The 13,682-nt window shown below is 37.8% G+C and overlaps 1 pseudogene; it reads right to left on the reverse strand.

Moving 5' to 3' along the window:
• Positions 1-12,885, reverse strand: part of LOC107595106 (probable methyltransferase-like protein 15) — a 79,963-nt pseudogene extending 67,078 nt beyond the window's left edge.
• Positions 12,886-13,682: the final 797 nt, after the last annotated feature.

The following is a 13,682-nucleotide window of genomic DNA, read 5'->3' on the forward strand; positions in this document are numbered from 1 at the left end:
GCTGGTAGTTGGGGCTGGAGAGAGTGGAGGCTGGTGGATGGCGCAAACCCTTCTTCCGCTGAGTCCTCATCTTAGTCAGTTCGTACTATCAGGGATCCGGGTAGAGGGATGAGGTGAGGACTCAGTACTGCAGAAGAATAGGCTTTTTATTAAAATAAAACAAAACAAACAACAGAAACTACCCCGTGGGGGAAAAACAGGCTGGCAAGGCAAGGCAAGGCAGGATCTGGACACGCAACATCCAGGGATAGACGATGACGAACGACTGCAGACACAAGGAGCATAAATGGAGAGCAAATGAGGAGGGTAATGAGGGACCACATGTGGGGCAAATTAACTAATAATCAGGTTATAAGATGGGAGGGGTCAAGACAATTGACATGAGCACATGGCACACCGAATCAAAGACAAAAAGCCATGTGCTCACACAAAACAAAACACAAGCACATGGCCAGCAAAACAAATCACAAGCCATGTGCTAGAACAAAAGACACGAACACGCAGCTAATGAGAAAACTCATAAGCCGCGTGTTCACACAAGACAACAAGACAAGCACGCGGCTGAACACAAACCGCGTGCTTCACAAAACACAACACACGTGGACAGACGAGCGCACGGCCGAGCGAACTCGAGACCGCACGCTCCCACAACAGACAGAACATGGAGCGCGAGTGTCCGGACCCCGACACGAAACCGAAACTCAAGACATGAGTGCCGGGATCTGAACACCACGCTCCAACATGAAACAGTACACGCAGACGAGAGCGCACGGCTCGAGCACACTCGAAGCCGCACGCTCACATGAAAACAATGACATGACGCGAGTGTCAGGGCTCTGTCACAAAACTATGAATTACACTAGACCGAAGTGACAGAACCCTGACACAATGAGGACCATGATATATTACATTTCACCATGGTTTTATCATTTGATATCAGCACGGTACAACAATATCACCACTGCTGAGAGACAGATTAGCATTAAAGTTGTGATAATGGGAAGTAGCGACATCTTTTATAACATACATCAGAGTGACACAGATTATCGTAAAAGAAAAAAATGTAAAGTGTGGACTTAGTTCTATCCATCGGTTGTTGATTGGATGGATGCGATCTGAATGCAAGCTTGCAGTTGATTGTAAAAAAGAGATGGATTTTAAGTCAACAAAATGACTTGAGAAGTCCGACATATGGTACATCAACAATGAAAAGTCTGTTGTTTCACTGAAAGATCAAGTTATGACGAAGTTATTTTATTTTAATTTAAAATGACACAGCCATAGTCAAAAGATTACTTCCACTGCAAGTCAGCTTTAACATTTTTAGTCAGGCTATGGGTAAAATCTCTTCTTCTTTGGCACACAGAGCAAATTGTTTGTCCCATATGTAGACAAGTGTGTTCTCTATTCAGAGTGGTTAAGGTTTAAAGTCCAGCCTGCAAAACTGGGGTATGATTCAAAAGATCTTCCAATACCAGAGGGCCTCCTTTCCTTTAATATGCCTAAATGAGAGCAAGACAAAAAAACAAGGTCATATCTGATCTAGCACCCTCTATTCAACAGCAGCCCTTGATAGAGCTGGGCTTGTATTTAAAGAGCTTTGCTCGCCTGGATGAAGCAGGGAGTATTACACTATTGTCGGCAAGCTATAGGACAGAAACAATACATGCTATATTTAAACTCTAATGAATCCAAATTCAGAGTAAACGCTTAAAGTGGGAGGGAGAAACGGCTTGAAGCCTTGAAGTTACTCTTAAAAGTACGAGAGAGAGCAAAGGGAAAGGGAAAAAAGGGAGAGATGGAATCCATCCTGAAGGTGAATTTCATGCCAGTAGATGTGGACAAAGGAGGCGCTGATCTGTGACTATTAGGACCTGTAAAGAGAGGTCTAGTTAAATGAAGACAGTCTTGAAAAAGAGTGATGAGAGAGACAGAAAGAGAGACAGAGACATGAAGGATGGGAGGAGGAGTTCAAGTCATTTGATTATGTTTTACAGAAAGGAGGAGAGATGAATAGAAAGAGAATGATATAGGGATGGTAGGATGGATGGGTGGAGAGGGACAGAGAATGTGAATGGTGCAGTGGATAAGGCCTCTGACAGAGGGAGCCCTGAGGCAAAGCGTTTTAAGACAGAGGAATTAGCAGTTCATAGAGGATTTTATACAGCAAAGGCCGCTGGATGGGGGAAGAGCACAGGAAGAGTGCATAAATACAACCTCAAAGAACTAGTTAAAGGCATAGGGGTTAAATCGGGCTGGAATGATCTGGAACGGCCCAACGCCCAGGGTTCAGCTCAGTTCCTCTCACACCAAAAGACGAGACTGTGCTGCAGCTCTCAGTTCCTTGTTCACCCCTACTTGTTTCCATATGGAGCAAGTAAAAATCCCATTCCCATTGATTTCTAGCAATAACATAATCTTTCAAGACAGACCTACCAGGAGCTCCGTGATTGTACAGCACAATGTGCTTCTGTATAAACCACAAGTCAGCATGAAATGAAATTTACAATTTACATTTTACCTAAGAACTACGATACACATAATCCTGAGGAGAGATCCACCAATCAAATAAGTCTGTTACTGTGGAAACAGGAATTGCTGCAAAGGAGCTCAATAGTGACTGCCCATTCCCATAAATTATTACGAATTACGTAATCGAGTCAGTCTCTCTACACTCTCAAACTATGTGTATAAGTTGGGATATCTTGCAATAAACTTAAAATATACGGCATTTTAACCTTAAACGCAATGACAGTTTTATATTGCACCATCTTGTCTGATTTGATTACGTCATTCATAACGCTTCATGGGATGAGTATTTCAATGCCTCATAAAAGCTGTTAGGCAGACAGTCTTGTGCTTTTGTCTTTTTTTTCCAGACTTTTCAAATACTTTGTTGGCTTTGAATGGAAGGTTTAATGTTGTGATTCATCTCAGAGCTGGTTGGTTTGGTTCAAGGATTCTTTACTGAAAAACTTTTTGAAATGCCTATACAGAAAATAAACAGAATAATTTAAGGCAGATTAAAAAGTTAGCTGGTCACTGTTGTGATCTATAGCAGAGGTGCGCAAACATTTTACTAGGAAAAAAAAATCAAACTTGATTGAGGGCCATGGGCCAAAAGTAAACACTGTATTATACACACCTATATTAAATTAAAAAACTTTTGAAAACCATCTGTTTTGGTGCTTTAAAAAGCACAGAAACAATCAAATCCACACATCATGACTAACTTCAGTATTCTCTGAAGAGGATTATTTGCTGAATCTAAAATTCTAGAATGAACAATTGAAGAAACTTCATTTTTAAGAGTGTGAGTCAATTAGCATTCTCGTTATTTGATGGGATTAAGTATCAAAGTGTTTCAGTGTTTAAAATTCAACAGTTGCATATTACATTTAAAAGTAACAAAAAAAATCGAATTTATGAATTGTAAACATAATTTTACATTCAGTTCTTGCCTGGCTCTCTACAGTGGCTGAAATATGACTCATCATTCATAGTGGAGTATATCCCCAAAGGACCCCAACCATGATGTGCTGACAGACTTCTTCACCCGCCCTCCTGAGCTTACCACCTGTGCAGGTAATTCAGAGTAAATTTCCACTGCCTCTGCTGTTAAGAGTCCATCATCAGCACCACCTGAGGAGTTCCTTTTCCAGACACATCACCAGCACTAGTGACACTGATGTGTGTGACCTGCACAAAACTGAAAGCTAGACAAACTGGCAGTCTATGTTTAGGACAAATTGAGATTTAATAAAGGCAATTATGCTTGTTTCAAGATGAATGCAAACATTTTAAACAGGGATGCACTCACCAACATTAAAATTCCAGCCAATACAGTTAATTATTGCCATGTCATGGCCAATAACCCAAAACATTTGCACATTTAAAATTCAAAATTCCGTTATAATTTTGAAACACTACAAAAATAAAATTAATCTACAAGTGAAAGCAGTACGTGAATTTAGGCATCACAACATTATAATGTACAGTATGAAAAATTTATATTTATTTTGAAGTTAAGATAAATGTGTAATGCTAAAGATTACATTTAAATTATGAGTGTTTTTAAAGATTAACTTTACGTGAGCGTTAAGTGACAGCATAGTTAATCTAGTTGTAAATATACATACATGCTTCCAAAAAAGTCTAATAATCAATACGGTACCAATATATTGTGCATCCCAAATTTTCAAATATTTCCGAAAATGACAAATCAACACATTTGCTTCTGTGCACATTTATAGATCAACATTCCTGATTGGCTGTACCAAAGGCGTGCGTCAATTTCTTTTTTCTTTCTCTTTTTCCCCAGGTGAGGTCCATCAGGTGAAACCCAGCACTGCACAGGGTAATGCATACAGCCCACCTGACCCCTGAGCTTCTATCTATGTCTCTCGACCGCTGAGAGCCCCATGCCTGCAGTAACTCAAACACCCCTCACTTAAAAAACATAACCAGAGTCTTTTCACTGAAAAATGCATACACATGCCTGGTCTGGGTGTGTATATGCTTGTCAGAATGTGCAAAAGATATGCATCTACATGTAGTTGTAGGCTATACAAACAACACGGGTATGTTAGAGTTTACAAATTTCACAGTACACTTGAGCCTTCGGACTTCTTAATTGTGATATTTTAATTAAAACACAGAAAAATCTAAAAGAAGAAATAAATCAACAGTTGGATGTTGTATCACTGGATATTGAAAATGCCAAGAGAACAACAAAATATAAGGATACAAAGAGATGAATCTTTCATTTCGTAAATGTGCATTTTTGTGATAATGAAGACTGGGATTGGCATATTAATTAGAACGGCACTACATTATCATTATTATTTCTTCCTGCAAATATACACATACAATGAGTCCAAAAACATAATGTTTTAGTTGGAGGGTTTACAAAGGTTTTGCTTATGGCCCTGGTTCACCACTCTGCCCTCAAGGCATCTATACTTCTCAAAACAAACCATAACCAACCAAGGCACCTGCTTCACAACAACAAAATGAAGCGCCATACATTACAATTCCTGTCACTCATAAAACCAGAATGGGCCCTCATCACTATTACATCCATCCATTCAGGAATCAGCAGGAGCCGGTCACATGCTACCTTGAAACATGAGTCTGTGTCTCACAAGGACATCAACACGTATAGATCTACATATTTAGCTGTAACATACAAAATAACTATGTCCATCAGTCAGATGCATCAGCAATTTAATTAAATCAGAAACAGCTTTCAGTTAGTTAGTCTAAACATCAACACGTATAGATCTACATATTTAGCTGTAACATATACAAAATAACTATGTCCATCAGTCAGATGCATCAGCAATTTAATTAAATCAGAAACAGCTTTCAGTTAGTTAGTCTAGGCCATGGCTGGGCAGGAAGGCTATGTGTCAGGAAGCTTACTCATAAAGCACAAAAACTTTGTTTTTTCCCCTTTTCTCCTTGTCTACCCTCCCTTCAGGGGAAAAAATGTCTGCTGAATGAGATCTACCAGTGATTAAAAATGAAGAGAGGGAGAAAAAAAAAGAAGTATAGGCTATCTGACCTTCTGTGAAGAGACTGCACTTCCGGCCCTGGACACAAACTGTTATGCCATTGACACCTGGCTCCCCAGCATGGGATCAGTGGTGTTAAAAAACACTGAGGATCAGCAAGAGGCTCTGCAAGTATCCTACTCTGAAAGCATTGGCGTCATATCTTGCATATAGTTTTAGTCAGTTTGGGCTTTTAATTTGGGTGTAAAATATTCAAATTGGCATCCTAAATTAGCTTTTGTTCAAAGTTCAGCATGAGCTGCTGAAGCCGCACCTCAAAATCTCCACTTATGGTGTGTTTGACATCAGAACCGCGAGACGGTGGGAGGGCGGATAACAATCATGAATGTATTCTCAGAGCCTCGTTTTCACAAGTGAGGAAGCATGAAGGTGAAGGTATTTAGCAGAGAACAAAGATATCTGCATCGTAAAACAACTTCCAGGGTTGCCCTTAACCCCAGTGCCCTTATTAGCGCACCTGCATTAAATGCGATTGTGACGCTCGACATCCTGACATGTGAGCGACCAGGCTTCTGTATGAAAATCTGGTGCAATAAATTACGGAGAATCATAATTCAAATAATGGCATGCCTGCGGTTTCTGAACTTTCATGCAAACCCCAATCAAGGCCATGTTGCTGTGATGAGTCATCGCTCTATCCAGCTGTCCACGGGGCATACATCTGATTAGCAAGCCCACACGCACCCAGTAGGCGCAAATGTAAATATTTTTATAAAACCCTCAGTAATAACTCCCGTGTCTTGGAGAGGCTTTACTTTATTTATTTTTCCCCACATTTCAGCAATATTGTTTGATGGAGACCGCATACTTAAATATCAGTTATTAAGGCGAGCATTCAGGTGTGGGTTTCCAGAAACCATTCTTCAACTTCAGGCTTTTTTTTAATCTCCCACGAGGAGCTACTTGCATCATTAGTGTAATTATCCTTCACATTGTTGGAGTTATTTACCATCAAAGAAGTGGGTGTTTCGCTTCACCTACAGAGCTGCAGAGTGACACTCCGCACTGTGACTAATATGCCGCAATATTTTAAAAAAAATTCCCCTGGTCCCTGAAGCAAGAACAGCGTTTTCAAAAAAATTTTTTTTAAAAAGTGACATGCAAATCAAAGTTCAAGGGCTGCTGTGGAGGTTGCATACTGCCGTTACCAGGGAAACTGCTGTATTTCTGCCGCCACCTACTGGCAGAGAATTAATTTGCATTTACAATAAGCCCGTTTGCTGTTTGTGTTAAGACCAATGCAAAAATCAACCCATTTATTTTTAAGTAGTTGTAAATGTGAACCAGTGGATAGCTAATATGCCCGCTAATATAAAAATCTAAACAAGACAGTAAGATATGTTTATATTTTAAATTAATACATTTTAAAATTTAAATTGATACTTTTGATTCTTTAAAAAAAAGGCTGAAATGTGAAGAACTGTAAATCATGTTTGTTTTTACAGTCATATTACGGCTTAATTTGTTACCATAGACATTGCTCATTTGGTATTCATTTTATTTGTGCAGGTCTTTAAAAAGGTGCTTAAAAGCCTTACATTTGATTGTAAAAACCTTGCAGGTACCATGACATAGGCTAACTGATTTCGACTGTAATGGTAACTCTGATGCTCAATGTTTGCTCCTTCAATCCAGATGAATATTGAAAAATATTTTCCAAAAATATTTTTTTCAGAAAGCACCTTAAAATAGCATATTCACACAAAGGGTGCAAAAAAAAAAGTAGAGATGTTAACCTGGGGGAGATGATTAATTATGTAAATAAAGTTATCCGCAATTTGAAATATTTGCATTGGAGCATTTTTTTTTGTATTATAATATCCTATTTAAACAACATTTACACATGTAACCCTCTCAAAGTTTTGTGAAAATTTTAGATTTCAATTGTGAATTTAATCAAAATCTATTTGTCATCCTCTGCAAAGCCCCTAGTCATAAAAAAGTTCAACCAGAGGCCAACTGTTATTAAAGCTCATATGACTAAAGAAAAGAGAATATGATGTAGGGATACACCGATAATACATTTCTGGCCAATATATCAGTAATTATTTTCATGTTATAGCCGATAACAATAAATGGCACATATTAAAATTCTACACTATTTTGTCTCAAATATGTGTAAATAATACACTAAAAAACTAAATATTTTAAATGTAGGGATCGCAAAATTTTAATGTAGAGTATGATAAATACATTTTGAGACTTTGGTAAACATTTAACCGTGTTATTAAATTAGTGTTCTATGACAAAGGAAATAAAGAGGAAATTATTTTTGGATATTTCATATCCAAAAATCAACTGTTAAATTAAAATCTCTAATATTGGATAACCAATATGGTACAGATATAGTGTGCATCCTTAATATTGTTTGCATCACATTAAAGTCCCACAATGCCCATTTGCCATGAAATGCCAAGCCTCTGTCCTGCCTCTCATCCCTATTTGCCTTTGAAATTTCAATATTCAGATGATGAGATGTGACTGAAATTCATAACAAAAACTGAGAAGACAATAAATAAATGTACATGCATCTGTAATGTTAGTATATGAAAAGCCAGGGAGAAATGCATGGTAACGCATGTATACAGGCCTTTTGGCCTTTCCAATTGGCACTAATAAGAGACAGCAAGAGAATCTTTACTAAAGGGTCACATCTGGTTTTGAGATTGGTCTGAAATGGCAAGGAATGAAAACGCTGAACCTGTGCACTTCCTCATATCAATCTGTTACACTCAGTTAAGCTCTATGTGCACTTGAAGATTGGGACAGGGAAGAAAAGGTGGAAAATGAAATGAAGTAAAAATGAAAACAGTCTCGCTTCAATTTTCATTTAACTATCTCCTCGCCCTACACACACGCACGGCCGGAAAAACTAATCCAATTGAACAAAACATTTAAACCAATTTCCAACTAATTTCCAAACAGAAGGGAGCAAGGCATGCATCGTTTCCTGGTCAGATAGGTCACGTACAGTGCAGTATTACACACAGCTGTAGGTCCGATGTGGACAGGCATGTATGTTCCCCTCAGACATATGGAAATTCCCACTCTTTTCCGCCGTCTTTTACTCTGCTGCTATTGTCATTCTCAAATGGCTTCCACATTACACCCCTGTAATCAAACTGTAGGATTCATACTGCTCATTATTCAATTAGCCAAATACTACAATCACATCCTGATGGCTAAGATAATTAGTGTAAAATGGTTACCCGGCTGGCAAAGTGGATCTGCAGTTCAAGATGAATAGAATATCCAATTGTACCAAATGTAATTTTTTTCAAGGCTAATTTGGTGGCTAATGAGGCTGCTCTAGTTTGGGTAATTTATGGATGAGTGGAAGGTAAAAAAGGCCAGAATGAGAGAGAATAGAAAGTTAACAAAGAATTTCCTCTCTCCCTCTGCTCATTCTCTCCGTCAATGGAGGTTTCTATAAGACACAAAATAGGTTCATGAAACTGACAAACTGAGAATGCGATATCACAGGTCACTACGGTTTCGTATAATATTCATTGTTCCTACTTTTACACACTTCGATATCTATGCTGTGACATCTATCTTCACATTTCAACAGAGCACAAAACAAACCCATTCATTTTCTCCATACAAAAAGATTTGTGATTTAACTTACATTGAAATTATTTACACTGTAACATTTTATGATTCAATTATGTAATTTGTCATAAAGAATTTAAGCACACAGCACCTTTGTCTTTTTCTGACTTTGAGGTAGTTTCTTGCTTTGAATCAAATGTCATAATGATTCATCTCAGACCTGAGTGTTTTGGTTCGAGGAATAAAATTTCTTGAAAATGCCTGCTGGAGAAAAGAAATGGGAATAAAAAAAAAACTTAGGAAGAAATTGGAATAAAATACCTACAGAAACGAAGCTGCAGAAAAAAGTCAGTGGTCACTTTTGCACTCTATAAGAAAGTACACTCTTAAAAATAAAGGTGCTTCAAAAGGTTCTTCAAGCGATGCCATAGAAGAACCATTTTTGGTTCCACAAAGAACCATTCAGTCAAAGGTTCTTTAAAGAACCATCTCTTTCTTACCTTTTTGTAATCTGAAGAACCTCATTTCGCCACAAAGAACCTTTTGTGAAACAGAAAGGTTCTTCAGATGTTAAAGGTTCTTTATGGAACCATTTAGACAAAAAGGTTCTTCTATGGCATCGTGAAGCACCTTTATTTTTAAGAGTGTACTGAAGCCAGTACAGTTTCATGCTTGAAATCTCCAAAACAGGGCTGGGAATCACTAAAAACAGTTTTGTAATGGCTCTGGGTGGTAAACTAAATATGGGTAACCTTCCCTCAACTGTTTCAACAGTTCCCATGGCAATATGAAAACTTGGCGTGGGCCACCACACATGTTGGTGATACCTGTAAGCAGAATGAGAAACAAAGTTTGCAGCTGTCAAAGTGTTCATTCTGGATTTTTTGTGGTAATTATGCCACTGCAGGTAAAGTGAGGCTGAGTAAAACTTCTGAAATGTGAGCACAGGGGAATATATTTAATACACAATAAAAAAAGAAACCATGATGTTGTCTTAACCGGATGTTTACAAGCAAAATGTTGTCAAATAAATAAAGCACAGACCATATGTCATCACAGAGCATTCAAGGGCAATCCCGCTTACGGAACCAATTTTGATGGATTGTCAGTGAAATCTCTTCTCTGCAGCTCCCGTGCAGGGGGTGATGCGTGAAAGCCCTTCACCTGTGCTGCGTAGGAAGTGGCGGCTGGCTGAAAGCCTACATTTACCCACTTTGGTGTAATTGCAGCGTTTACTCTTTGATTGCCTAAGAGCTCCATTCATACTCACTCCTGCCTCGTTGGATGAGAGCTTCTGCAGTGGGGTTGATTGCTTTACAATGGCAGATCAAAATATTAGAGTGATCCCTCTGAGCAGTCACAGTAAGCGTTTGACTAACAGTTATTATTACACTGTCTGTCAGTGTAATAATAAAGGAAGCTAAATTTTTCAATGGGGGGGAAAAATAATTACCAATTTGCTGCTTGTTTTCTATATTTTGATACTAAAGGCCTCAAGCTATAAAAACACATCTGACTAGAAGGCCGGAGCCATGGCAGTAAAAGCACATCTTGAAATTCTGCTGTAACTCCCATTAAAATCAGTATTACGCAGCATGTAAAATACCTGAATCATTTCTCCACGTGTCAGTTTACTCACATCGGCCAAACCCTAGATTTATAGTGAGAAATTGCTTGTGTATATAATGTACATAATTACATTTTAAAACAAATTTACTTAAAAGCATGTTCTGATATCCTTTCGCCCCATTCTCTGGGAGGAGAAATTATATAGGAGCTCTTTTGCCAACAAACCAGTTAACATACTATAGTTGGGAAAATTCTGAATTTAAAGAACTGATTCCCTTTCAGTTCACGTGTGTGAATTTGAATTCATTTGGCCACAGTGAAATGGAATTTAAATAGGAATGACAGGAGGAGAAATTTACAGAATTGCAATTCAAAGAAATTGAATGTGTAATTTGTGGAAAATTAGGAAAGTTTAGAAGGTTTTGAAAACACTTTAGAATAAGGTTCGATTTGTTAACATGCATTAAGTATTATGTACTAACAATGTATGAATTACTAACTTAATTTCTACACATATTAATACATTTTTATCATACCAAGATGACAAAATGATCATTAATGTATGAAAAATGTGAATTACTAACGAACAATAGGATATTTATAATTTTAAAAAGCAAATTGGAATTCAAAAAGCATTCTCAGTTCAATTCTAAATGACGCACAAGCCCGCTGCATACACAAACACATCTGTGAGATACATTCCTTATTGAAGCACAGACGGTCTCATTATTTTTTTTTATTTGATTATTTGGTTAAACGCAGGCCTTTGGCAGGCTGTTTCTGCACCAGTTGGCCCATGGGCGGATAGTGAAGTTAAGAGGTGCAAACCTTAGTCAAGAGCGGTACTGTGGTGCCGAACGTTCTGCCAACAACCCAAAAGTGGTGCCATCACTGACTCAGTCACTGACCCGGAGCCCCCACCTGCATGAGCAACACTTTGAGCTGTAGGACCCAGTGATGCCCATCTCAAGCTGCCCACTAGAGCAGAAGGCCCTTTGACTCACGCCCATCTGGCCTGCTAGCACGTTAGAGTACGCCAAGGTCTGTGAGCACACTGAGAGCAACTTCCCTACCCTTCCCAAGAGGGGACAGTTAACAAATCGGGAGTCCTAAAAGTTTTGGTGAGAAGTAACTTTTTTTTTTCTTGTCAAGACGTCATGTGGTTAACAGAGGCGATGACAAGTCAACATTCCGCCTCCAGGTTTTCCCACATACATACACAAATACACAAACACAAAAGTTCAATGTTGCACCCTGTGTAGGAGTTAAAAAGGATGCACGTTATGGTCTTCTTCATTAATTATTTCCATCTAAACATGTCACGAATCACATGATTTCTGATGATACTGAAAGTCAAAAAAAGATATTTGCACCAATATTTTGATTTAGATCAGATATTCATTTATGCATTTAACATTTTACAATCTTTTCTCATGAAATCAGACTTTATAACTAAACACACTACTTTTCAAAAGGTTGGAATAATTAAGGTTTTTTTTTTTTTGAAAGAAATCTCTTATGCTCACCAAGACTGCAATTATTTAATTAAAAATACAGTAAAAAAAATAATATTGTGAAATATTATAACAATTTAAAATAACTATTTTCTATTTCAATATATTTTAAAATGTTATTTATTCCTGTGATGGCAAAGCTGAATTTTTAGCAGCCATTACCCGGGTCTAGTGACACATGATTCTTCAGAAATCATTCTAATATTCTAATATATTTTAATATATAATAAAACAGAAAAGTTATTTAAAAAAATAATAAATAAAAATCTTAATTATTTCACACCAGTAGTGTACTCTCTCAAAAAAATAATGAGCAAACATTTTAGGGGTGCAACTTTGTACCTTATTTACCCCTAAAAAGTTCAGTATCCATAATCACAGACCATATACGTCCATAAAGCAAATGACACAAAAGTGGCCTCACAAACAGCTAGATATATGGTCAGTGTAAACATTTAAACTTGGTGAAAGCTGATTCCTGATGAAGAGCTGACAGACCTGGTTTGATGTCCAGAAACTACAACACCTCCTTCACCATGACTGGTGTGTGAAAGGGTTTCTCACTTTGGCTTGACATCTCCTAATTTCTGAACTCAGAATCAGGACTTGAAGTCACTGAGCCAGTATAGTGCCTCAGTGGATGCCGCAAACTTCCTCCAGCATCGCCTGAACATTTTGGAGTTGTTGTCAGGAACAACGTCTCCCAAAGTTCGTGTGCAACCATGAAACGACTAATATAGAGGCATTTGGGTTTTGCGCAGAATAGAGAACATACAAATGTATTAGATATGTTGCGAGAATAATACTGGCAAGCTATAAAATCCAAGAAATATCATGTTGTCAAACGTGACATCTATCTTACCTACTTTGTAGGACTCATTAAAGGTTTAATTAAAAACTGAGATATTTGAAACAATACAAACATTAAAAATGCAAATATGGTGTGAACATGTAAAAGTCATAAAAAACTCTTATGTCTCAAACTCTTATGTCTCAGCACTTACAAGGACACGTGCAGGATGTCAGAGGCAGGGTTTGTCTGATCATAGTCAGATTTCAAAGGAAGTGCATGTCTTCTTGGCATGTCTGTCAACACGTTATGCATTTTAAAAACATAAGACTCCGAACACCATACAGTACAAGGCATACACTCTTAAAAGTAAAGGTGCTTCACGATGCCATAGAAGAACCTTTTTGTTTAAATGGCTCCATAAAGAACCTTTAACATCTGAAGAAACTTTCTGTTTCACAAAAGGTTCTTTGGGGCGAAAAAAGGTTCTTCAGATTATAAAAAAGTAAGAAAGAGATGGTTCTTTAAAGAACCTTTGACTGAATGGTTCTTTGTGGAACCAAAAATGGTTCTTCTATGGCATCGCTTGAAGAACCTTTTGAAGCACCTTTATTTTTAAGAGTGATACAGTACATCATAGTCAAAGGTTAGTTTGGAAACATCCAACTTACAATGCAAACC

The sequence above is a fragment of the Sinocyclocheilus grahami genome, unplaced genomic scaffold (genome assembly GCF_001515645.1).
Source record: "Sinocyclocheilus grahami isolate Dianchi unplaced genomic scaffold, SAMN03320097.WGS_v1.1 scaffold196.1, whole genome shotgun sequence".
NCBI lineage: Eukaryota > Metazoa > Chordata > Actinopteri > Cypriniformes > Cyprinidae > Sinocyclocheilus > Sinocyclocheilus grahami.